The sequence below is a fragment of the Hippocampus comes genome, unplaced genomic scaffold (assembly GCF_001891065.2).
Source record: "Hippocampus comes isolate QL1 unplaced genomic scaffold, H_comes_QL1_v1.1 scaffold156, whole genome shotgun sequence".
Lineage (NCBI taxonomy): Eukaryota > Metazoa > Chordata > Actinopteri > Syngnathiformes > Syngnathidae > Hippocampus > Hippocampus comes.
This window is the reverse complement of record NW_017805744.1, coordinates 3,199,357-3,223,222: the sequence shown is the minus strand read 5'-3', so window position 1 is coordinate 3,223,222 and position 23,866 is coordinate 3,199,357. Positions and strand designations below refer to the sequence as shown.

The window sequence follows — 23,866 nt, the reverse complement described above, 5'->3', positions numbered from 1 at the left end:
GGTGGGCATTCAGCCGCTCTGGGGCCCAAGAGCCCTGGCATTCCTCACCTCGCACCACTCGGAGGCATCCCACCACGCGAGGATATAATATAATATAATATAATAAAATAATATTAATAATCATCATCATCATCATAACCATAAACATAATAATCTACAATTGGCTGGCAACCAGTGTACCCCGCCTTCTGCCCGAAGACAGCTTGGGTAGGCTCCAACACGCCCCGCGACCCTTGATAAAAATAATATTGATCGTAATGGCCTTGAAGTTAAGTTGCATTTGTGTGTAGGACATTTACCAGAACAGGCTGCTTGTCTTGCTTTGACTTCAAATTGAAAAAAACAAACAAGTCGAGACCAGCACTGGATACTCAACAAGAAAAAGTTAAATGGTTCTTCCAGGTGATCATAGATATGTGAAATTAGAGCTTGGGGAGTCCCACCACTTGTACCGTAATAGTGGTTGTAAAAGTCGATATTTGACTTCGGTCTATAGTCTGATGTAGGTTTGATCTGTTTAACCATTGTCATCTGGCTCTGCACTTCACTATATGCACGCTCTCCCGTAAGGAGGGGGAACACTGCCATTAAATGGTCATGCACAACCCCGTACGTTGACAAATAGGCCGTGAATTTCGCTTTGTCCTCACTTATCGGGGCCCATCATCTGAAGAACTGAGCAAAATGACCACTGTGCAAACATGTTCACACCTCACAATTTTCTTTTTTTTTTTTTTTTTTAATCGCCTCTTCAGAGTCAGTCTAATGAAACTTCAATTTCATGGGTGCTGGCGATGGTGCTAATGGGATACTGGTTTCCAGACAATAAGAATCCGTCTGATAAATCTGCGACGTGTTATACAGCACATGGTACCTGTACTTAATAGCCAAAGTAACAAAAAAATGGTATGAGTTGCATGTGTGTCACAGTGTAATGTGTCCGTATGGTATAATGAATTATTCTTGAGCTTAGCACCTCTGTAAATGTTTATTTGTGTGGCACATGAACACAACATTTTTCTTCCCTGGTATTGAACTTGATGAATGTTGACATCTATTAAAAAGGTTTTTTTTGTGTGGTTTTTTTTCACTTGAGCAGCACTTTGGAGGAAATAATGAAATATGCCAAAGAATGTAATATTTGATTCGATGTGAGGATTACATCTTTGTCAATGGAATTCAATGTGATGGTTTGTATTGATTTATTAATACAAACCATCCAAACCATATTATTATAAAATAACTAAATAAATAAAGAGAATAGCCACTAATAAACCTCTTTGACCCAATACTACTTTTACATTGACAACAGCCGGCGTGACTCAAGGTTATAACTGTCGGTTGACAGGGAAAATAAGGGAATTGGGTTTGTTCAATTCTGTCGGATGCACTTATTGTACTTAGGATAAAGGGCTTGATCATTATGACACAGGAGGCGTTCGCACATGTTCAATTGCCTTTTGTCCTTGCTGGAAATCAATGTTTTTATCGCTTCGAGCGATGGAATGCCTCCGGCTAAACGCTAAAAATTTACCAATTTCAAAAAGCAATTATAACCACACATACAAGGAAAAAAAACAGACTGTAGCCTCCCTTGCGAACTAGACAACTTTTGTAGTTCCAAATGCCCAGTGAATACAGAATTATTAAGCTTTTTGAAAGAGCAGGAAGACCACAAATCACTTTACCCATATGATCGATGATTTGCATGAACGGTCGAATGATCTGAAGCGGGCTCCTGGCCAAATTTGAGCATGTTCTCCCTTGTGATCAAAGTCCAGCCAAGGCCTGAGTGTTGGATGTCTCTTAAAGACGATTATGAGCAGGGGTGTGTTAGGAGTGGGGTTTTTTTGGGTTTTTTTTCCCAATCATGTGTGGATTCGCTCACAGTTAAAAAATGGTTAAGGTGATGAAGATCAGTACGCATGTACTTTATTTAAGGTGCTACGTTCTGGTTGTAGTTTTAACTGAATCCCACTTCTGCCACCAATTTGTTCAGTGGTTTGAATGGAGCATTCACCTGCAACCTGACTGGTAAGTATGCAAGCACCAGCTGCTAGGGAGAGCGTTAGCGGTGATGATGTTTGATATTTAACATGATCCCCAAACTTCTGTCAGTTGAGGATAAACACACATCAAAATGTCAGCTCCTTCATTCAATTGGCTGCACGTCGACGAGATGCTGTCATCGTTTAGCGGGGGATCCCAGCTGTGACAAATGCAATCTCTTAAGCTTGACCTTTCCTCATGGACAATCTTAAGCGACTCCAACCGACCGTAGAATGATATAGTGGAGCAAAAAAAGTCAGCGTGGAAGAGGACCCTAATTCATTTCCTGACATGTCTGCTGTTCTTCTCTTCAGCACTATCAGTTGCCATTTTGGCAGGGACGCTTTACAGACGAGGAAGGAATCGATCACAGCAAAGTCAAGGTTCTGTGATTTAGCAGCCTGAAAATCAATACAGGGGCCCCCAACAAAGAGCAGTACACTATTTCCATTCATTAGTTGCATAGACCAGCCACTAAATATTTTTTTACATTTGGTCCATTTAGTCAACCCCTCCCGTAAAGTCACATTGACTACAATTAAAGGGGAGATATTATGGGAAAGTGACTTTTTGAGTGCTTATTTAGACATACTGGACACGGAATCCTCAGTTTACCGCAACCCAAACGTGTGAGGTTTTGAGAAATTTCATAACGCCCTATGTAAGAAACACCATAGCATAGTGATGCAACAACATAGACAAAGGAGACAACAGGAACAGAAGTCCGTCGGAAATGGAATATATCCTGTACTGGCTTTGAGGTCCGTCTAGTGGATGATGCGGTCTTTTTTTTTTTCTCTACCCTAGTATGTGGCCAAATTACACACCTTCGCACTGTTTTCTTCTTGTGTGTCTCACAACTGAAATGATAACGTCACCACTGAAATAAAGTGTAAATTGTGGGATAGCGGTACGCCCTCTCACTATATGAATCATCCGGCCACTTCAGTCAAGAATACTCCCCTGCTTTTTGTTTTGCATTTGTTTTCTCTTCAAGATCCACAAGTGTTTATGACGGCCCTAGTATTGGCGCCATTTTGAGGTTTCAAACTGTGTGCGCTACTGTCGTTTGCGCAGGAGTTTTATAATACAAGGTCACAGGGCACAGGAAGACACACTCAATTACTGCCGTACTTCTTGTTTGTTAATCAATAGTGTGATACTGTATATATGCTTGTGCATGTTTACATGTACTCTGACTTCTTCTGCATTAGCATAGGTTCGTGATAGACTGTAGCGCTTTCTGACTTTCTCTGAAATTCAGGTACCAGTAACCGTGCCGCCATATGTGGTGGACTCTGAACCTCAATATTTGGGTCGCTTTTTTTGAGTTTCTCCTTGGCCTCCTGTGGGTTTAAGATCAGGGGATGTTGATATTGGTCAACTGTGGGCTGGTTAAGCCCTTTGGGAATCTTTGGTGACTAAGGGTTATATTAATAAATTGGACTTGACTTGACTAGTGCCTGACTACACGTCAAGTGTGAGATCAGATGACACTACCAAATGCATTTTTTTTTTTTTTTTGCGAGTTGCCTATAGGCCTATTCGAATAATTTCTCCACCGATGACCTGGCAGATAAATCATCATTTTTTAATTTATTTATTTATTTTTTACAGACAACAAAAAAAAAAAACACTACAATCACCACTTGGAGACTATCGATGTGAAAAAAGTTACTCTTCAAACAAAGAAAGGTCCAAATTAATGATGACAGTCTTACGGTAATGTAGAAGCTGCAGTGGAGTCCACTCACCCCACCCTGAGCCAAAGGGAAAGCTGGCGGCAAATTGCTTAATTTAATAGGCTCATAGTTGTGTAATGATATAGAAATGTTGTAATAAGATGTATGATGTGGTTGCTTGGATTTATTTTTAAGGTTGCACTCATTTATTCTGATGTTACCCTGCTGATGTGTAATGCTGCTTTTCCAAGAAGCACTTAGTGTTTTAGGTCATTAACGAGAAAAAAAAAAACACGTTAACTTCAACTTCTCTTTATTTCTTTTATTGTTATTTTTTTGGGAAATGGATATTAGTGCTGAATGTGGGTGTTTTATTTCATCGCTCCATTCTCTTGAAAGTTTATCGTCTTCTTGGTGTCACGTTGCGTACAAGGCAGGAAAAAAGAACTGCTTCGTATGCAACAGAGCGAACGAGAATAGGTGGATCCCCGAAGTAGCAGACAAGGCCTTCGTCTCAAAAAATAATATTTATTACAAACGAAAACACCGTCTAATGGAAAACAGAAAACGCTGGTCAAAACGAGAACCAGGAAAATATGTAACATGAAAAAACAAAGCGCTTGCAAAAAACGGCAAGGAAAAAGATAAGACAATTTACTAGATCAAATATGCGTTTTTAAATAATCCCAATGGGATGACGAAAGTGTAGCGAACAACAATTGAATACGAATAAGGTTTACGAGCATGGGCAATCACAGTGGCACGGCATGCAATACTCCGGCAATGAATCGGAAGCCGGAGTGCTTAGATAAAGCAGGCGTAATCATTAACAAATAGGCAGCAGGTGTGCAGGCAGCAGAATGAACGCCTGCCACCTGCTGCCAAATACGGAACATGACACTTGGTAACTGAGTTGACTTGCGACTAAAGGCTGACCTCACCTGAGACTGGTCGCTACTCAGTTGTAGTGCAATCGGGAACGAGGCAGCTGTGTGAACAACTACTCTAGTCACGCTACCATTCATTGCATCCTGTTTTAAGATCGGTCAACACACAAGGCGTCAGATCTGAACACAAGGAAACTCAACACCTAACTCCATCCTTAACTTGTGAAATGCTTGGGAAAAACACTGTACATAAACAAGGTTGTTATGGTGTGTCAATCACTTGTTTAATAAGTGAACCGAGATGCTATTCTGCACCGTTCGGTTCATATAAGAAGTTGAAGTCAAACATACTGGAGGTGATTTGTGACCAAAGGGCACGATTGATGCCATTTACCATTTTAATAGGTCAACCATTCAATTTTAAATGCTTCCATAATGTCACTCGGTCTGATAAAAAAAATCCATCCATCCATACATCAATTTTCTAATCCCTTTATCCTCACGAGGGTCGCGGCCGTGCTGGAGCCTATCCTAGCTGTCTTTGGGCAGTAGGCAGGGGATACCCTGAACCGGTTGCCAGCCACTCGCAGGGCACACACAGACAAACTACCATTTGCACTCACAATCACACCTATGGACAATTTAGTGTGTTCCATTAGCCTGCCATGCATGTTTTTGTGGGAGGAAACTGGAGTCCCCAGAGAAAACCCACGCAGGCACGGGGAAAATATGCAAACTCACAAAACCTTTCAAACTCCATCTTTAGGTTAAGACATGCTTGAGAGGAAAACACTGTACTGTACTTTAAAAGGCGTCCAATTGCATCACTTGTTTACAGTATGTCGTCATTTACAGTCCCTCACTTCATCCATTTTGTGCAAAATGGATCTTGTTTATCTTCACAAGAGAAACTCATCAGTCCGAGATAAGAAGAGAAATTTGGGAATGAAGTTGCCCAAACCTAAACTGAACTGAACACCTGAACTCCATCTTCAAACTAAGAAGTGTGTGTGTTGGGGGGGGGGACAAATGCTCTGATTGGGTAATCAGTGCATTTGTTCATTTTGTGCATGTCGTGCCCTCATGCAGTGGACTGCCGGGTGTTGACACAACATAACACTCGCAGGTCAATTGGAATGAGGCCTCATTTACCAGCGATGTGCTCTGCTTTGCACTTGGTGTCACGGGTTAAGGCTTCACAATAAAAGCACACACCAATGTGTGTTTTTCATGTTGTCGATGGTGACCTGCCGCCACTACCTCGGCCTTTTGACCCAGTGAACCTTCGTCACCCATCTCCCAGCCTCACAAGTTGTTAGTTTGCGTAATGCGGAAAAGAAATAAGTGACTCCGTCGTCTGGCTTCTATTATCCGCCCACTCAATGCCAATACCTGGCAAGTGTTAATGATGATGGAGATGGCCAAGAGAGGTGAATGGAGTGTAATGGGCTGAAAAGCTTGCTTTGGAACAAAACTACCCCACCCCCACCCCAACACACACACACACACACACACACACACACACACACACACACACACACACACACACACACACACACACACCCCTCCCGCACAACAATCGATGGCGGGGATGTGACTGGAAGCCAACATGGGCTTTTGCTCCACTTCTCATTATAATAGGAATGGCATTGATTCCTCTTGCTACGCGATCAGAGTCATCGATTGTATGGGCCAGTTCTTTCGAAGTGATTTGGAAAGAGTTAAAAACAAACAAACATGCTCTTAATGGGCTCATTTCATTTGAAAAGATCTGCTCATTTCATCTTTGGAGGGAGGGCACTTCATGCTTCAAGTTATGCACTTCCCAATGTGATCCACTTTGGATATGCACCATTTTTTGTACAGACCCTCAAATATGATGTTGACCCAGTGGGCATCTAAATTGTAAATTCAACATCAATATGACATCCAAATCCAATCTTCAACATCAAATTGATGTAAATTTGGTGTCACGTGCCCGCCGGGAGGATAGACATTGACAGTTAAATATAATTTACGTAAATATGTAGAAACCAATTACGATCTCATTAGTCTGTATCCCACTAAATATTGTGTATACACAATATGCTACGTTAGGGTTATATACATTCAAACAGACCACTGTTAAAAGTTTGCGGACGGTGTTCGAAACAGCATGTCAGTGTTACATCAAATTACATTACAGTACTTAAAATGTATTTCACTTGTATTAGTCCAACAAAATACTGTAAGGGTACTACTTAGGTTGCTTTTGACAATGCTAGTTAAGTCAGGTGTCCGTCAACGTGGCAAATTACACATCCAGACTTGGATATTTATTATTTTAATAATACAGGAATTTTTTAACATGACACACGTCACACATGGGCTTTGCCTCCTGCGCGCAGTCTGACAGACAGACAGAATTGGAGGGCCTTTGCTGTATTTTTCCCCCCAAAGTATGGGTAGGATCATTAAAACATTTTTAACCAGCATAGAAAACTTGGCCGCATTTGCAAGCCTATTGGGCGCACTGTGGAGCCATGAACATTAAACACAGCATGGCAATTTGTAGTTGACCATTGAAAATATTAACGTGGTACATTAATGGTACATGTCCGATTAAATATGGAACATGAAATCTGTAGACATGAAATGTAATGTACAATGATACACCACAGATACATAGCAATTAAATAGCATGTAAATATGGTATATTTGATGATTGCTTTAAATATGGTTCATAATGTGTATATAGACCTCTAAATAGAATGTAAATATGGTCAATTAGCAGTACATACAATACATACATTGTGATGTAATTATGTATAGTACATTTGAGGAGCATATACCTGTACAGTACATCAAGTATGATATAAATATGGTACCGTACATTCGATGTGGGTAGAACAAATACGATGGGGCCGTATGCCGTGGTGAAGGCTATTGGAAATGTATTTTGTAGAAAAATATGTGAAATATACATTGGTGCAAGTTTAGGTCCTTGATTTATAACGGCTGTGAAAAGTTAGCTGAGTAAAACATTGAGTGGATGTTTTTCCTCGCCACTGCCGTTATCCCCCATTTATTTATTTTATTTGTGTGAGTGTGTGTGAGTGTGTGTTCCCAGAGCACAACAGCGACGCATCGTTAGGATGATTCATTGGCTTTTGACGTGCTTTCATCTTAATGAAATAATTCTGAAGGGTGCTCTGACCTCACGGCAGGGGGAAAAAAAAAGCCAACTTCATCCTGAGCTATGGAGTATCTTATTTTTATTCTTGTTCTTTCTTTTTTTAATTATTTCAACTTCATGACCGCAAATTTATTTTCCCACTTTATCATTTTGTTTTCATGGATGCACAGCGTGGTGTGTGCAATGAGAACACATTAAATCCACATTAACAAGTACAGCATTTTATTTTTCGTAATATGGATTTTATATTTAAAGCAAAGTCACAGCCAGTTGTAAAATTTTCTCAGTAATAAAAAAATATGTCAAGTCACCAAACTTGGTGGCTTTGCCCACAATGATGAAAACTTAAATGCTTCACAATTTTGTGTTTCTGATTTGTTTTTAGTACATGAGCTTTACAGATGATATCCATCAGACAAAAATCACTAGAATGAGTTTGTCTCTCAAGGACACCTAGAAATGGTCAAAATGTCTCTAAAATGGCCGCTTCTAACTAAAATGACAGACTTCCTGTGTCTTTTTGGGCATGGCTTATTGAGATGTTTTCAGCAGATCTGGGCAAAGTCCTGAGGGGGCCACAATTGGGCCAACCACAATTTTTGACTGTGACCTTGAAGTGAAAATACAGCATAAAATATGCCTTGCTTTTATTTTGAAAGATGTGCTTTTATTTCATGTGCTGCATGTAAGAACCTCTATTTGTGTTTGCGACACTGCCAACTTAGTGACATGTTCACTAGATTTAATGATTTCCCACACCTCCTGCAACTGTTTTCTCAAAAAGAGACACACAAGTGTGACAACTCTGCTGCTAATGTTAGCAACATTCTTATTTCCTCCATGGTGGAGGGAGGAAGAAGGCCAAGAAGATTTGGCCTAATTATACTGAACGCAAATCTGCAGTTTCATAGACCATTCGCATGGGGTGTAGTAAGTCATCCATGTATCATTATACATTATTGTCAAGATTATACTGTTCACTTATCTCGATATTTGGGAGTCCTGACTCGTCGTGGCTAATGTCCACCCAGACGCATGATCGGAGGTGCAATTGCCCATGTCACATGCACGGCCAACTACATCATCGGCAAGGGGGACAGCTTGTAGTTTAATTGCCAATGTCATGCACTGACCCCAGCGGCTCTATTTATGTTTCCACAATGACGGCATACTCATGCGCATTGCACTCTGACCGCCCTGATTTTAATACAAATGAGGAACGCCACTAGGATTGGCCGGAAAAAAAGACTATTCCCATCCCACAATGGCGCACAAAGTTGGGATACATTTTTAACGGAGTCATGAGTGCTCTTTTTGTCGCAGTTCCAAGTGTTTGGTCCCTTAAATGTCCTTGCATTTTATTCTGCCTAACAACACGTGACGTGTGCTCTATTTGAATGTCTTTTCTATGTGTCCAACGAATAAAGCCTCTCGGCCAGTAATTGTAAAAATAAATAAACAAGTGAGAGCAGCAAGCCAATGAATGGGTTCCCCCCCATCCTCTACGCCCCACTGAGTCGTTTTTCTGAGTAATGACTGCGGTCCATCTGCCTCCATGTTGCAGCACACTCGTAAGAGCATCTTCTGCAATGCTCGGACAGGATACCCTTGGCCTTCGCGAACCAGGGTGTTCTTTGCATGTTTATTGAAGACTCTCACACAGTCCATTAAACAACTACAGGAACAAACATCTCTGCCTATTCAACAGTGTTAAACAATTGTAAGAAGCGTTAATATACATTTTCTTGTTGCTGTGATGCATTTTCATGTACAAACATTACAATTTGGGGGCTAAATATAGTGGATTGTATTTTGTTATACTGTACAGGGTGGGGCCAAAAGTAGGAACGCATCTTGGATTTAACTAAATGTACACTTACCGCATATCATACAATTAAATGCCATAAAGATAACTGTATCAAACATTCAAAGTAGGGTTTCAAAATAGAGTTTGCTTGGGTTACTTCCATCATTTTCTTCCTTCTACCCCTCTCACTCTCTCCCTCCATTCTTTCCATCCTGCTTTCCTTCCTTATTTTCATTATTCTCTCTCTCTCTTTGTTGTTGTTTGCTTTGTTCCATCCTTTCTTCCTCCTTTCATTCTTTCCTTTCTTCCTTCCAACTATCATCCCTCTCATTCTTCTCTCCTTCCTTCATTCCCTTTGCTCCTTCGACCCTCCCTCACTCCCTTCCTCTCTCATCCTTCCTTCCTGTCATCTATCCACCCTATGCTGTCTATTGTGCGCAAAATCTAAAGTATGTGCTTGAATGGCAATATTGAATGCCATTGAAGCTGGAGCTTCGCCACTGTTCATCAAACTGTACACAGAGCGACCAATCTTAACAATCCCAGCTGGGAAGTATTGTGTTTAATGGTGACTGGTGTTTCCGAGAGCCAGAAATCAATGAAGGATATTTTAACTGGGATCCAACTCGTCAATTGAGAGTGAGGATCCATCTTTGAGAAGTTTTCATAAGACGTTAAATAATCACAGTGTGTCGCTTTCAACCTGCCATTCATATTTACACCATTTACAACAGAATGACACACCAGGACAAGAATCAACACACATTCATTTTGCTTCAAACTGGAGGCACGGAAATGATTTTTCTTCTCTCATGTAATTTTGTGACTAATATGTTTTACTGGCAACATATTGCATTTCCATTTTTGGAACAAAAGTGCAAAGCCTTTGGGGGAGGAAGTGTGTAAATAGTATTTTATCAGCAGAATACTCCATTTTCACACAGCCAAGTATATGATTTTTTGGGCAACATATTTATAGCAGGGATCACCAACACCGGGACTGGAGGGCCCCCATCCAGCATGTTTTCAATGTCTCCCTCCTCCAACACACCCGATTCAAATGATCAGGATCGTTATCGTGCTTCTGCAGAACTTGTCTGCGTTTGTGGGATCCGATTCTATTCCGGATTCTTCCGGAACTGTGACAGACATATAGCATCTTGGAGAAAAAGTAAATCATTTTTGTGCCAAAGTCTTTTGTATTTTGCATACAAATATTTTACTTTTGTGACAAGTATTGGGAATAAAACATTTTTATGTTTCTCTTAGAACCATTTTGTTGATCAAACATTTTAAAAGCAACATATTACATCTACATGGGAGACCACAGTCCTGACCAAATCTACCATGTTGTCAATATTTATTTCGTGTTTTGTGGCTTCAAAATACTCCCTTTTGTGGTGAACAATTGTATTTTCAAGGAAAACTTCGGTGGGTAATAGAGCATGGCATTTTTATGTCCAAAATACTTTCTCCACTTACAACTTTTTTTGACAGTAGATTACAAGCATTTTTGTTTGGGGGGGGGGGGGAGTTGTGCCTAAAGCGGCATAACATTTTTGGTTTGACAATTAGCATAAAAAATATTTCACGCTCAAGTACAATCACAATTTCTGTTACAAAGCGTCCACTGTATAGACCAGGGTCACCAACGTGGTGCTCGCGGGGACCAGGTAGCCCGTGAGGACCACATCAATAGCCCGCCAGTGCTAGGATTGTGATTTGCTAGTAGAAATTATGATTTAAAAACGCAAACACTGGTAGTATTGTGAGACATCTTAAAATGATCAGAGCCTGAAAATTAAAATCATTAAGTATGCAAAATAACACATTCCTAATATTATTAAATGTAATTTGTACAAATGTTATTTTCAGACATGTATCAATTTGGTAGCCCTTCACACAATCAGGACACATGAAGTACCTCTCACTCTCAAAAAGGTTGGTGACCCCTGGGATAGACTATTTGTCTATCCAGTGTATTTTGCTACCAGGAGCACAATCAGTGCTAATGTTGAGGTCTGCCCATCAGGACCCCGCCCCTGCAGGCGCTTGGGGAAGCTCACTTAAGGACATCGATACGAGAGGAAATGAGACACAGAGCGATGACTTGCAAGATCCCAGATATCTGGGAAGCGCTTATGTTGATTTTAAAAAGCAACTGATTGTCACTGCACTCAATCCAATCGGTCCGTTTTGGCAAAAAAAAGACACTTAATTTAGTGTTTTTGTCATGTTCCTGTTCTTGGTTTTACCAGCAGGTGGCAGACTGAGCAAACTTGCTATGTGCACACCGGCTGTCAATTCTGTCATGAGTGAACCAGGTATTTAAGGACCAACAAACTTTTTGCTGGTTGTCGCAGTATTGTTTGACCTCGCTCCTGCTGTTGCTCAAGTGATCATTTTTCTCGACCTCTCGCTCTCTTTGTGTTTGCTCTTGTTCTCTGGGTTCTATGTTTAGTAAGTATAGTTTTTGTTTTCGTTATTTGTTCTTTCTTACGTGAATTGGATTCTTGGCAATTCGTTTTGTAGTCTCTGGTTAATTTCTTCCTTCCCTTTTTTGCAAGTGCTTTTGGTTATTGTATAGTTTGTCTTTTCCTGGGCCTTATTTGACCAGCGCTTTTCATTGATACTTTGTCGGTGCGTTTTTGTATTAATAAATATTTTTGTTACGGAGTTTTGTCTGACGACTAGTATTCCGGGATCCAAAACCTTTATTCGGTTCATTTAAACTGTGACAGTTTTTGTTGCAAGTCTTTCGATTTTTAGGCAATTGCTTGACAAAAAGACGACATCAATTAACACTGACAAAATCATCGGGACACTGAAATGGCCTGTACATTTGAATTCGGCCAGTTTTTGTCTTTCAAATTTGGTCAAACTATACTAACTGGAGTGCGGCTTCACGTTTCAAGCATCACAGAGAGCACAGGTGTCAAAGTCCGGTCCTCAAGGGTGTCCTGCATGTTTTCCATGTCTCCCTGCTGCAACACACCTCATTCAAATGATCCGGATCATTGTCAAGCTTCTTTAGAGCTTGCTGATGAATTGGTCATTTGGACAACATTTGGGGCAAAATATATCACTCCTTTTCCAAAACAAATATATACGTAGGGTGATCAATCGGCCTTCAAAGGCTTTGATCGGATTCATCGATCCCGCACTTTTTCACAAATATCGACTGATAATTGTCGGCCACCGACTGATCAGAGTATCCCTCGTTTAATCTAATTAATAGTTTTTAAAAATCCATCTTGATCTTTTTCTTTGCAAATATCTCATTTTATGACATGGAGACCCTACGGCTTTCAATCAGGTGTGCTTTGTCGTCTGGAAATTCTGGTACTTTTATGACAAGTTTGAGACAAGGTGGAGAATTTTTGTATGTCAATCAATGGACTGTCTGCTTTTTCTTTGGCTTTTGGCTTTACATTTATCAAAGACAACGTAGAGGTTGTACTGTGTCTACATGACCGCAAATATCTGGATGACTTGCAGTTCTCCCATCACTTGACAACCATTTCCCCCAAGCAGTACGGCCCTGCGCCCCTCAAAACTGAGTCTTCAGAAGTATCTGGATTAAAATCCTTTTGATAATCTCCCCACCTCTTTCGCGTATCATTCAGTTGTCAAACAATCCCGTCCTCGCTGTCAAACACCGCTCTTTTCCACGGTGGGAATACATGTCAAGCGATTGGAGGGCTTTGCTGGGAAAAGACGCAGAGGAAGTTGCAGACTTCTAACGACAACCCTTTACAGCAGGGGTGCCCAAACTTTTTTGACCGAAGATCTACTTTTTGATCAACCAACCTCCCGCGATCGACCCATTACCACGTGCATACGCACGCACGCACGCACGCACGTACACACGTATGCCATGATGAGCAACAGCCTGACGCTGAGGCATGCGACGTGCTTACGCAGCCTGTTAACGATCATAGCTCACGCGTACTGTTTAAAAATGCTTCTCTCGCATCTCCAGATTCCCATTCTTTGCCCGTCCCCAACCAAATACAGTGGTGCCCTTGAATATGAGCACCGCAAATTCTGAATTTCAAAAGATACGTGCCATCATTCCTTTTGGCCTTAAGGGCAAAAAGTTGAGATAGGAGCACTAATCAATAGCGGTGAGCTCAAGTGAATTCATCACACAAAGAGCAGTAGTTTGGCAGAACTCAAAGAACTCTTTGAAAAAGGGACTTTAAGATGATTAATGCCTCTCCCAAATTAGGTTTACTGTCAAAGTAAACACAAAACAAAGACAATTTTAACACAAAATGCGAAAAATAATGGGAATACTGACAGGCATATTTTAATCATCCTCTGCAAAAATGTACTAAGATTACTGCAGCTTATCCGGTCACATACAGCAGGTGTGCAATTCGCTTGTTTGTGTCTGCACGTTTTATGCTGCCCCCCAATGGCTATTTTGTGTACATCAGAAGGACCCGCAATTATTTAATCATGCTGCACAAACTTTTCGTTCTTTACATTCTATTTAATTATTACTGTAAGAATTTCATAAAATAAAATATAATTGAGTGATATTTTCCTCAATAAAAAAAAACATGTTTTGTTTTTGTTTTGTTTTTTGAGGGAGGAGGGGTTGAAAATGTTGGATAGCATTTCTCTGACAATGTATAGTAGTAGCTTTTAATTGGCAACTTATTGTAGTCAACTATTGGATTCTGAACATAAACATTGCAGTGCTGAACGTAGTGTTTTGGGGCATTTGCATTGTTGGAAGACTGTAGTGTTTTGATAATAATATATGTCCTCTTTTTTTGTTTTGAGGTCAAAACAACTTTTTCATAACAGGTCCTTTTTGTGAGCAAACTACATTGTCATAACAGTACAATGTTGCTTTTATGTGGCAAACTCCCCCATCCCCAGCAAAATGTACCAAGTATAATTGTCACACTATTTGGCAATTTTCGGACAAAATGCAGCATTCCTGTTTGAAAAAATACCAGTTTTTGTCTTGAATTATTCAATTTTATTCACAAAAAGTGCATTGTTGTGGGTTAATCAATCTTTTTATGGTAAGTAGCATTGTTGGACGACTTTCTGCACGATTTTGGAGTGTGTCTGCATTCATGTGGCCACATATATCATTGTGTTAGGCATATAGCATTGTTAGAACTGAAAGTACATTTTCTGTGATCAATTGCATGCTTATAAAATGCTTTTTATTTGCAAAGTATGACATAGTCGTTCGTGGTTTTGTTCTTGTTGCAACTCTCTTTTGTCTCTTCGAATTTTCTACAAGCCAACACAATGGGTGTACCACTTTGTCACGCAGCACAAAGATTGCAAGCAGCAACAGCAGTGTCTGAGTCATTGGTAAGGGGGAGTCGCCGTTTAAGAATCAAGAGAGAGAAACGGGAAAAAAAGAGAAGAAGAACGAGCTGTAATTCCAGCGTGTTCGATCAATGAGATCGATCGCTTCTCCCCCGTGCATGTTCACTCTTAACTTACTGCTGGGAACTCTCATCAGTGACTCTAACACTGGCTCTTAGCATACTTCCTGCTATGTGCATTAACACCAGCGTCACGTCACGGAGAGACTCGCAACCAATAAACCAAGTCGACACAGTAGCAAGAGGAAGAGGGTATCCAAATTCTATCAATCGAGATTAATGGCTTGAATGCAATGTGGATAATACTGTGTATGGGAAATTGATTGGACGTGTCCATCACAAAAGGAAGCCTGAAAAAAAATCTCAAAGACCCATACCTGGAACTGAACAGGAAATTCACTAACTTCGGGCTCGCATAGTTGAACTCCATCCATCCATCCATTTTCTGATCCGCTTTATCCTCACAAGTGTCGCGGGGTGTGCTGGAGCCTATCCCAGCTGTCTTCGGGCAGTAGGTGGGGGACACCCTGAACTGGTTGCCCTGAACCGGTTGCCAGCCAATCGCAGGGCACACAGAGACGAACAACCATCCACGCTCACACTCACACCTCGGGACAATTTAGAGTGTTCAATCAGCCTGCTGTGCATGTTTTTGGAATGTGGGAGGAAACTGGAGTACCCGGAGAAAACCCACACAGGCCCGGCCAAGGAGAACATGCAAACTCCACATAGGGAGGCCGGCGCTGGAATCAAACCCAGTACCTCTGCACTGTGAGGTCGACACGCTACCAAATGGCCCATTGGCCCGCCATCGTTGAACTCCTCCTACGGAATTTGTCCGAATAAGCACCAATAGCAAACAGTTATCTGTAACAGAAAAGTGACACTCGATTGGAAAGCCTTTTTGCATAATCCATCCAATGTGAATGAAGCGTGGCATTGTTTGATGATCATTTTGAGGATTGTTGGAAAATGGAAACAACCAAAAAAAGGGTTCCCAAAACCTTTCTCACTATCAACACAAAATTGTTTACATGTGTCTTTCATAACAGGAAAATGAACAGGAAGTGGGCCATTTTGGTTTGTAGCAACCATTTGGGCAAAATCAAAAGGCGTGTACTTTTTCACAAAACCCAAACAGAGAAATTTATGCAATTAATCCCCAATCTGAGGCAGGTGTCCAAGACAGATGGATGACACTAAATTCCAAAGATTTTTTTTTTTTTTTTTTTGAGGATTCTCAGAAAGTAAAAATAAAATAACTTTGGTTGCACGTCTATGCACAAAACACTCTCAAGGAGCCATGCCCAAAATTGAACAGGAATTAATATTTTAGTTTATACAAGCCATTATTTGTGAAATGCAAGGCTTTTACATCATGGCAAACTCCAAAGAACAAATGGCATCCAAAAGAGCCGAGTAACCCAGGCAGATGGCCGATACTAAATTGTGAATCATTTTTGCCTGAGCCATCATAATGTAAAGAGAGCATGGTTTCAACATTTGCTGAGTGAGGTTCTTTTTTTGTGCCGTTTATGGTACAGCTTTACAAGTACGGTACATTTTTTTTCATGCTTCTGTTTTTGGATTGGATTGGATACAACTTTATTGTCAAATGTGCTGTATGTGTACAGCACAGATGAAATTTCTTCCCTCTCAACATAAAACAATTTTTTGGGGGGATGGAACGCGGCAGGAACATGTGTGATGAACAAGCTTTCACCTCAAACTCCCAACTGAGCATCTTGACGACGGCAGAACTGCTGTTACTCCCCCACATACCTTCTCAGCCCACCCCCAAAAGCGAGAGATGTGTTTTTCCATCCCGAGACAACATTGAAGGCTCACAAGCCGTCTGGAAATTTACTGTAGAAATATATCTTGGTGCCAGTAACTGCAGGCTGGTACACCATCAACGAGCGCACACATTGGGGCTTTCTCCCCCACAGCCATCAGCTTTTACTAGCATCTCGTAAACCTCAGGCAGCATATTCGCCGTTTCTGTGATTGATTCTGTCGACTTTCCCCGATAAAAAATGGATCAAACACCTTTGGTACACGGTCCAAGATGTAAGGAAAGGTAGTTGGTAATTAACACAGACATTTTTAAATAACACCACTCACTGAGCCTATTAGGCAACACCAACCTACATGTTTCATGTTGCTTTTGGTATGTAGGGTGACAAGAACAGAACGTCTTAAAAAGAGGCTTTTGGAATTGTGTCCTCGGGCTGCCATTATCGGAGGGTGGTATCAAACCTTTGTAGCTCGAGGAGAGTGCAGTGCTACAAAATGAGATTGTTCATGATTGAAGTCGTAAATTTACACTTGCAAAAACACATTGACAAAGAGAGTGGAAAATGGTTTCAATTTTTAAATTATTATAAGCGATTGACTAATGCAAAAAAAAAAAAAAAATACTGGAGAAATGGGTTTGGAGTTTTCGGTCTAGAAATTGACTGATTTCAAATTAGACTAGCCCAAGCTCAAATGGGCAATTAGAAAAGTGAAAATTAAATAAAAGTTAAAATAAAAAGTTAGTTTTTGCTCTACGCTCTTTATATGATATTTCCAGGTATATTAGTAGCGTAATTTTATGATTTCCCCCCCGCCCAACATATTTAAGGATGTTTTTATTTTTTAAATCATGGAATTCAGTGTTTTTCAAACCCTGTGCCGCGGCACACCAGGTGTGCCGTGGGAAATTATACAATATTGTAATATAGTATGCCTGTTCGGTCTATCGCCTGGAAGAGGAATCATGTAGTACTCTTCCATACTGGTAGGGAGCAGCAGCAGCTAGGAAATTGCCTTATGCTTCGAGACAAGCGAAGTTTCCGACGCGAGGCAATACAATGAAAGGTATCTTTTCATTTAGATTTACGTTTACTTGTTCCCTCAAAGCTGTGCAACTGCGCACTGGTCGCACACTCTCAGCGCATAAGAAAACCTATCCAGCGCAGTGAACGCACTTCAAATGAATTAGATATAAAACGTTTTTTCTGTATCAGTTTGCTGTGTAATTCAGTGAGAGAAAGGTGTCCAGCCAATCACATGATACGATGCAATGACACAATGTAGCCAATCACGGCATTGACTGTACTTGTGCATATTCTCTGCTCCATAACAATAACAGTGCAGTGGTGATAAGCGACGCTAATGCTAATCCTTTATCATGGCGAAACAACCGGGCAGTGAACGTGATACGTCAACTCCCCAAACCAAAATAAGAATGAACTGCGGTTCTTTTAAGTTGGAATGGCTGCCAGAGTATGTGCAAATAGAAGAACATGCAGTGAAACTGGGTGAAATATTTTCTTTTTCGAGTGAGAAAGGTCTGCTCTGCAAAATATGCAGCAAAGCTTAAGCTGTAAGCTTTTAAAATTAAAACGAATGCACCAAATATTGGATTGATGTTGATTTGATTCCTATTCAATGTGTTAGAATGCGTTAATTTTCAATGTAAAAAAAATGCTTATAGTAACAATATAACAATTGTTAAAATAAGATTTTTTTCACATTTTCAGGCAGTGGTGTGCCGCAGGATTTTTTCAATGAAAGGAATGTGCCTTGGCTCGAAAAAGATTGAAAAACACTGATGTAATTTACCAATGGCGAAAAGCATCTCGTTTCCGAGGTTTCACTAAATTGACTTTCCATGAAGCTATACATAAATACTGTAAATATAGCTTCATAAGTTCTTCGTGCATTTTAAACATGCATTTCTGACTCTTTGTTATACCATTCAATGACAGAGGGTTGCGTTTTGAAATTACATGTTAGCCACGTTCACTTATTGCCAACAATAGCAAATGTTATTTATGGTGTAGATAAACAGCTTTGTTTTTACCCTTGACCAATATCCAAGCAACCGGTGCACAGCTACAGCAATTTTTAAGAAAGTGACACTAATTGGCGTCATCGTTATCGAGGCGATTCTGCCATGGCAACGCTGCAGAGCAATGTAAAGTAATGATGAGCAGCCCAAAAATAATGTTGTTTATGGCGACGCTAAACGCTCTGCGACTGATTCGCATAAGACAAATGTGTGAAAAAGAACAGGGTGTTTTGCTGGTCTATTTTGAAGAGCCACCCACAAAGGCTGCCGTCGCCATCGCACCTGCAGCTTCGTGTAGATACGTGAAAGGTGTGTGTGTGTGTGTGTGTGTGTGTGTGTGTGTGTGTGTGTGTGTGTGAGAGAGAGAGAGAGAGAGAGAGAGAGAGAGAGAGAGAGAGAGAGACACGTTTTGAGTTGAAGATGAAAAGCATAGCCTGGTTAAGCAAAGTTCCTGTCAGCTTCTGGTGTACACCTCCAAACACACTTTTTCAGTCCATAAGTAAAGAGCACACAAAGCGATGTATTTGTGCAAAAATGTTGAATTTTTTTTTGTTGTTGTTGAAAAATGCTGTCATTTAATTTAGAACTTCAGATTTTTTCTGAAAAATGTTTAACACGATGTCTTAACTTCATCGGAATTGAATTTGTAATGGTGTTATTTTTTTGTTTTGTTTTTCTCCTCTGATTTCTATGTTTGAATACCTGTACCATTGCCAAAAATGTCCACCTACCCAAATTATTTTGAACTTTGATGTAAGTCCATCCATCCATCCATTTTCCTATCCGCTTATCCTCACGGGGGGTGCTGGAGCCTATCCCATCCGTCTTCGGGCACTCGGTGGGGGACACCCTGAACCGGTTGCCAGCCAATCGCAGGGCACATAGAGACGAACAACCATCCGCGCTCACGCTCACACCTAGGGACAATTTAGAGTGTTCAATCAGCCTGCCATGCATGTTTTTTGGAATGTGGGAGGAACCCGGGGTACCCGGAGAGAACCCATGCAGGCCCGGGAGAACATGCAAACTCCAAACAGGGAGGCCAGAGCTGGAATTACACTGTGAGGTCGACGCGCTACCCACTGGAGCCACTGGGCCGCCTTTTATGGAAGTATTGTGATAAATTCAAACTTGAGGAGAAATATGTTTTCCTGAATATTAGTCATACACATTTGACGTGATTGTTAAATATTTCAATCTTTAATCCCAGGTGTTTCAAAGGAAGTTTTGTTTTTTTTTGGGAGGAAGGGGGGGATTCACAACAGGGAAAAGTGCAACAGTTAAAATCGGGACTGTGACAATTTAGCTCTAATAACGCAAATGGTGTTTGATATTTGCATCCATTCCTGACCGAATACAGGATGTTCCACATGGGAACTCGGTACTGTACCGAAAAATACCAAACACAAATACATGTGTTACAGCAGCATAGCATTTTTATCCAGAGATAAACTTACCTTAGAAGAAGAGGAACATCAACGTGACGGCTGCCGCCCTGAACAAGTCTGAAAGGCAAACAGAGACACATCCGTTAGCAATAGCGATGCTTTAGGGACACAAACACCAAGCACATACACAGTATCTGGCAATGCGTGCCATCATTCTCTCAATGTATGCTGTGTCACATCGGATAGCAACATGAATGATCATCACTGGAGGGACGCTACTCAGAAATTTACAGTATGAATGGTATTTTGTACAAATTTAGGCCCAGGGAGTTACTGAGAGAGTTTTTTTTTTTTTTTTGGGCGAGGTGTATGTTCATGTATTTTAGGGGTTCAGAACATACCTGCACCTGCAGGTTTTTTTTGGGAGGAAGGGGGGGATTCACAACAGGGAAAAGTGCAACAGTTAAAATCGGGACTGTGACAATTTAGCTCTAATAACGCAAATGGTGTTTGATATTTGCATCCATTCCTGACCGAATACAGGATGTTCCACATGGGAACTCGGTACTGTACCGAAAAATACCAAACACAAATACATGTGTTACAGCAGCATAGCATTTTTATCCAGAGATAAACTTACCTTAGAAGAAGAGGAACATCAACGTGACGGCTGCCGCCCTGAACAAGTCTGAAAGGCAAACAGAGACACATCCGTTAGCAATAGCGATGCTTTAGGGACACAAACACCAAGCACATACACAGTATCTGGCAATGCGTGCCATCATTCTCTCAACGTATGCTGTGTCACATCGGATAGCAACATGAATGATCATCACTGGAGGGACGCTACTCAGAAATTTACAGTATGAATGGTATTTTGTACAAATTTAGGCCCAGGGAGTTACTGAGAGAGTTTTTTTTTTTTTTTTGGGCGAGGTGTATGTTCATGTATTTTAGGGGTTCAGAACATACCTGCACCTGCAGAAAAAAAAGACTCCTTATTTCTCCCTGGAATGGAAAAAAGGGCACACCAGTTTCACCCATTAACATGAAATTGGGTGGACATGTCAATCATCGCTCTAATAACGCAAATGGTGTTTGATATTTGCATCTGCTTGTCAGAGGCTGTTTCGTTTACAGAGTACATCGAAAGAGTGCAAGACAATTTCACTTCCCATTCCTGACCGAATACAGGATGTTCCACATGGGAACTCGGTACTGTACCGAAAAATACCAAACACAAATACATGTGTTACAGCAGCATAGCATTTTTATCCAGAGATAAACTTACCTTAGAAGAAGAGGAACATCAACGTGACGGCTGCCGCCCTGAACAAGTCTGAAAGGCAAACAGAGACACATCCGTTAGCAATAGCGATGCTTTAGGGACACAAACACCAAGCACATACACAGTATCTGGCAATGCGTGCCATCATTCTCTCAACGTATGCTGTGTCACATCGGATAGCAACATGAATGATCATCACTGGAGGGACGCTACTCAGAAATTTACAGTATGAATGGTATTTTGTACAAATTTAGGCCCAGGGAGTTACTGAGAGAGTTTTTTTTTTTTTTTTTGGGCGAGGTGTATGTTCATGTATTTTAGGGGTTCAGAACATACCTGCACCTGCAGAAAAAAAAGACTCCTTATTTCTCCCTGGAATGGAAAAAAGGGCACACCAGTTTCACCCATTAACATGAAATTGGGTGGACATGTCAATCATCGCAGGACACACCAAAACGTCTCAAAGACCCTTACTCAAAATTAAAAAGGACATTGGCCATATTGGTTCGAAGCAGTCATTTCAAGGAAATTGCAAGGACTCGTGTCATGACAAACTCAAGACTTGGGAATTGATCGAAATGGCCCCAATCAGGTGCCCCCGATAGAATGTCTTTCTTAAACTATGGTGGAGTGGTTGAGGGTGCTAGTTTGGCATCACAATGTAATGATCATTTGAAGGACGCTCTGAACGTTCAAACATAAAAAGCTTCTTTTTTTTTAACCAAGCCAACAAATTTATTGAGTTTGATAATCAATTTGAGGATTGTTCTATGAAAATAAGGAAAAAAATACCCAAGTTTCACCAGTTAACATGAAATTTGTTAGACGTGTCTGTCATAACGGGACACATGAAAATGTTTCTCAGAAATTTACAGTATGAATGGTATTTTGTACAATGTTAGGCCCAGGGAGTTACTGAGAGTTTTTTTTCTTTTTTGGGTGAGGTGTATATTCATGTATTTTAGGGGTTCAGAACATATCTGCACCTGCAGTAAAAAAAAAAAAAAGACTCCTTATTTCTCCCTGGAATGGAAAAAAGAGCACACCACTTTCACCCATTAACATGAAATTGGGGTGGACATGTCAATCATTGCAGGACACACCAAAACGTCTCAAAGACCCTTACTCAAAATTAAAAAGGACATTGGCCATATTGGTTCGAAGCAGTCATTTCAAGGAAATTGCAAGGACTCGTGTCATGACAAACTCAAGACTTGGGAATTGATCGAAATGGCCCCAATCAGGTGCCCCCGATAGAATGTCTTTCTTAAACTATCCCGGGGTGGAGTGGTTGGGGGTGCTAGTGTGGCATCACAATGCAATGATCATTTCAAGGATGCTCGGAACGTTCAAACACAAAAAGCTTTTTTTTAACCAAGCCAACAAATTTATTGAGTTTGATGATCAATTTGAGGATTGTTCTGTGAAAATAAGGAAAAAAATACCCCAGTTTCACCAGTTCACATGAAATTTGTTAGACGTGTCTGCCATAACAGGACACATGAAAATGTCCCAAGGACCGTTGCATGAAATTGAATAGAAAGTCGGCCATTTTAATTTGAAGCTGCAACTCTGAGGCAAATTTAAAGGCTCTGGCTTTAGAAAACCTTGACTATGAAACAAGCAGTAAGTGTTCGTGAAGTGTATACTGTACTGGTAATCCCTCAAAAACAGCATGTGAATGCTGAGGATCAAGTGGAACATTTTACTTTCAGTGGGATCGTGTAACTTTAAAATGAAGTGAATCCACCGAGAGATGAGCCATGTAAAATGAATCCAAATGGGCCATTAGGTTGACAAAAGAAGCACATATGTGCAAAAATGCTTTTTCACGCGCACAATGTTTTAATGTTTTTTTTCCTCCCATGCGGGTGCTAACACGAGCGCCAGGCGGTTTCACGTTGCCGTCAACAAACAACCCTGCCGACTGAAAATGGGTCTCGTTGTGTTGAGGTTCTTACGCTGAAAAAGTAACTTACACAGAAGTGTTTACCATTTTATCATTATTACAATTGTTGTTTGCCAAACATATTATTGCATTCCCAGGATACGTAACAGCAATTCACGTATGTTACTTCCAAAAATAATATATTGTGAGGCCCCAGTATTTGTGGTTCATTAATGACAAATTCATTTGTTTTTTTTGTTTTTTTTTTTCCCCCTGGTACCTATCTTGAGCTACAGGCCTCACTTATATCACTTTTCCCGGGTTCAGTGCAATCGCTGATTGTTTGGTTGTATTTTTGGAGTTTGATGTCTAACTATACTGCGACACTGTTACTGCAGAATGACATAGCAATAGACGCCAGACGGGTGGAAAGAATGCACAAAAGACAGAGCCCCCAATTTTCGTAGACAGGTGCATGTGTGCTTGGCGTAAAAATCTTAATTT

The 23,866-nt window shown here is 40.7% G+C and overlaps 1 protein-coding gene across 2 annotated transcripts in view; it reads right to left on the bottom strand.

Annotated features, from left to right (window-relative positions):
- The window catches only part of lingo2 (leucine rich repeat and Ig domain containing 2), a 204,907-nt gene that overhangs the window by 139,157 nt on the left and 41,884 nt on the right, over positions 1-23,866 (bottom strand). Inside the window, exon 2 of one of the 2 annotated variants that reach the window (XM_019884033.1) lies at positions 21,478-21,525. The gene's annotated coding sequence lies outside the window, so the exon portion shown is untranslated. Of the gene's footprint in view, positions 1-20,255; positions 20,311-21,477; positions 21,526-23,866 lie in introns of those variants that run through there. The other variant, XM_019884034.1, reaches the window with a different exon arrangement.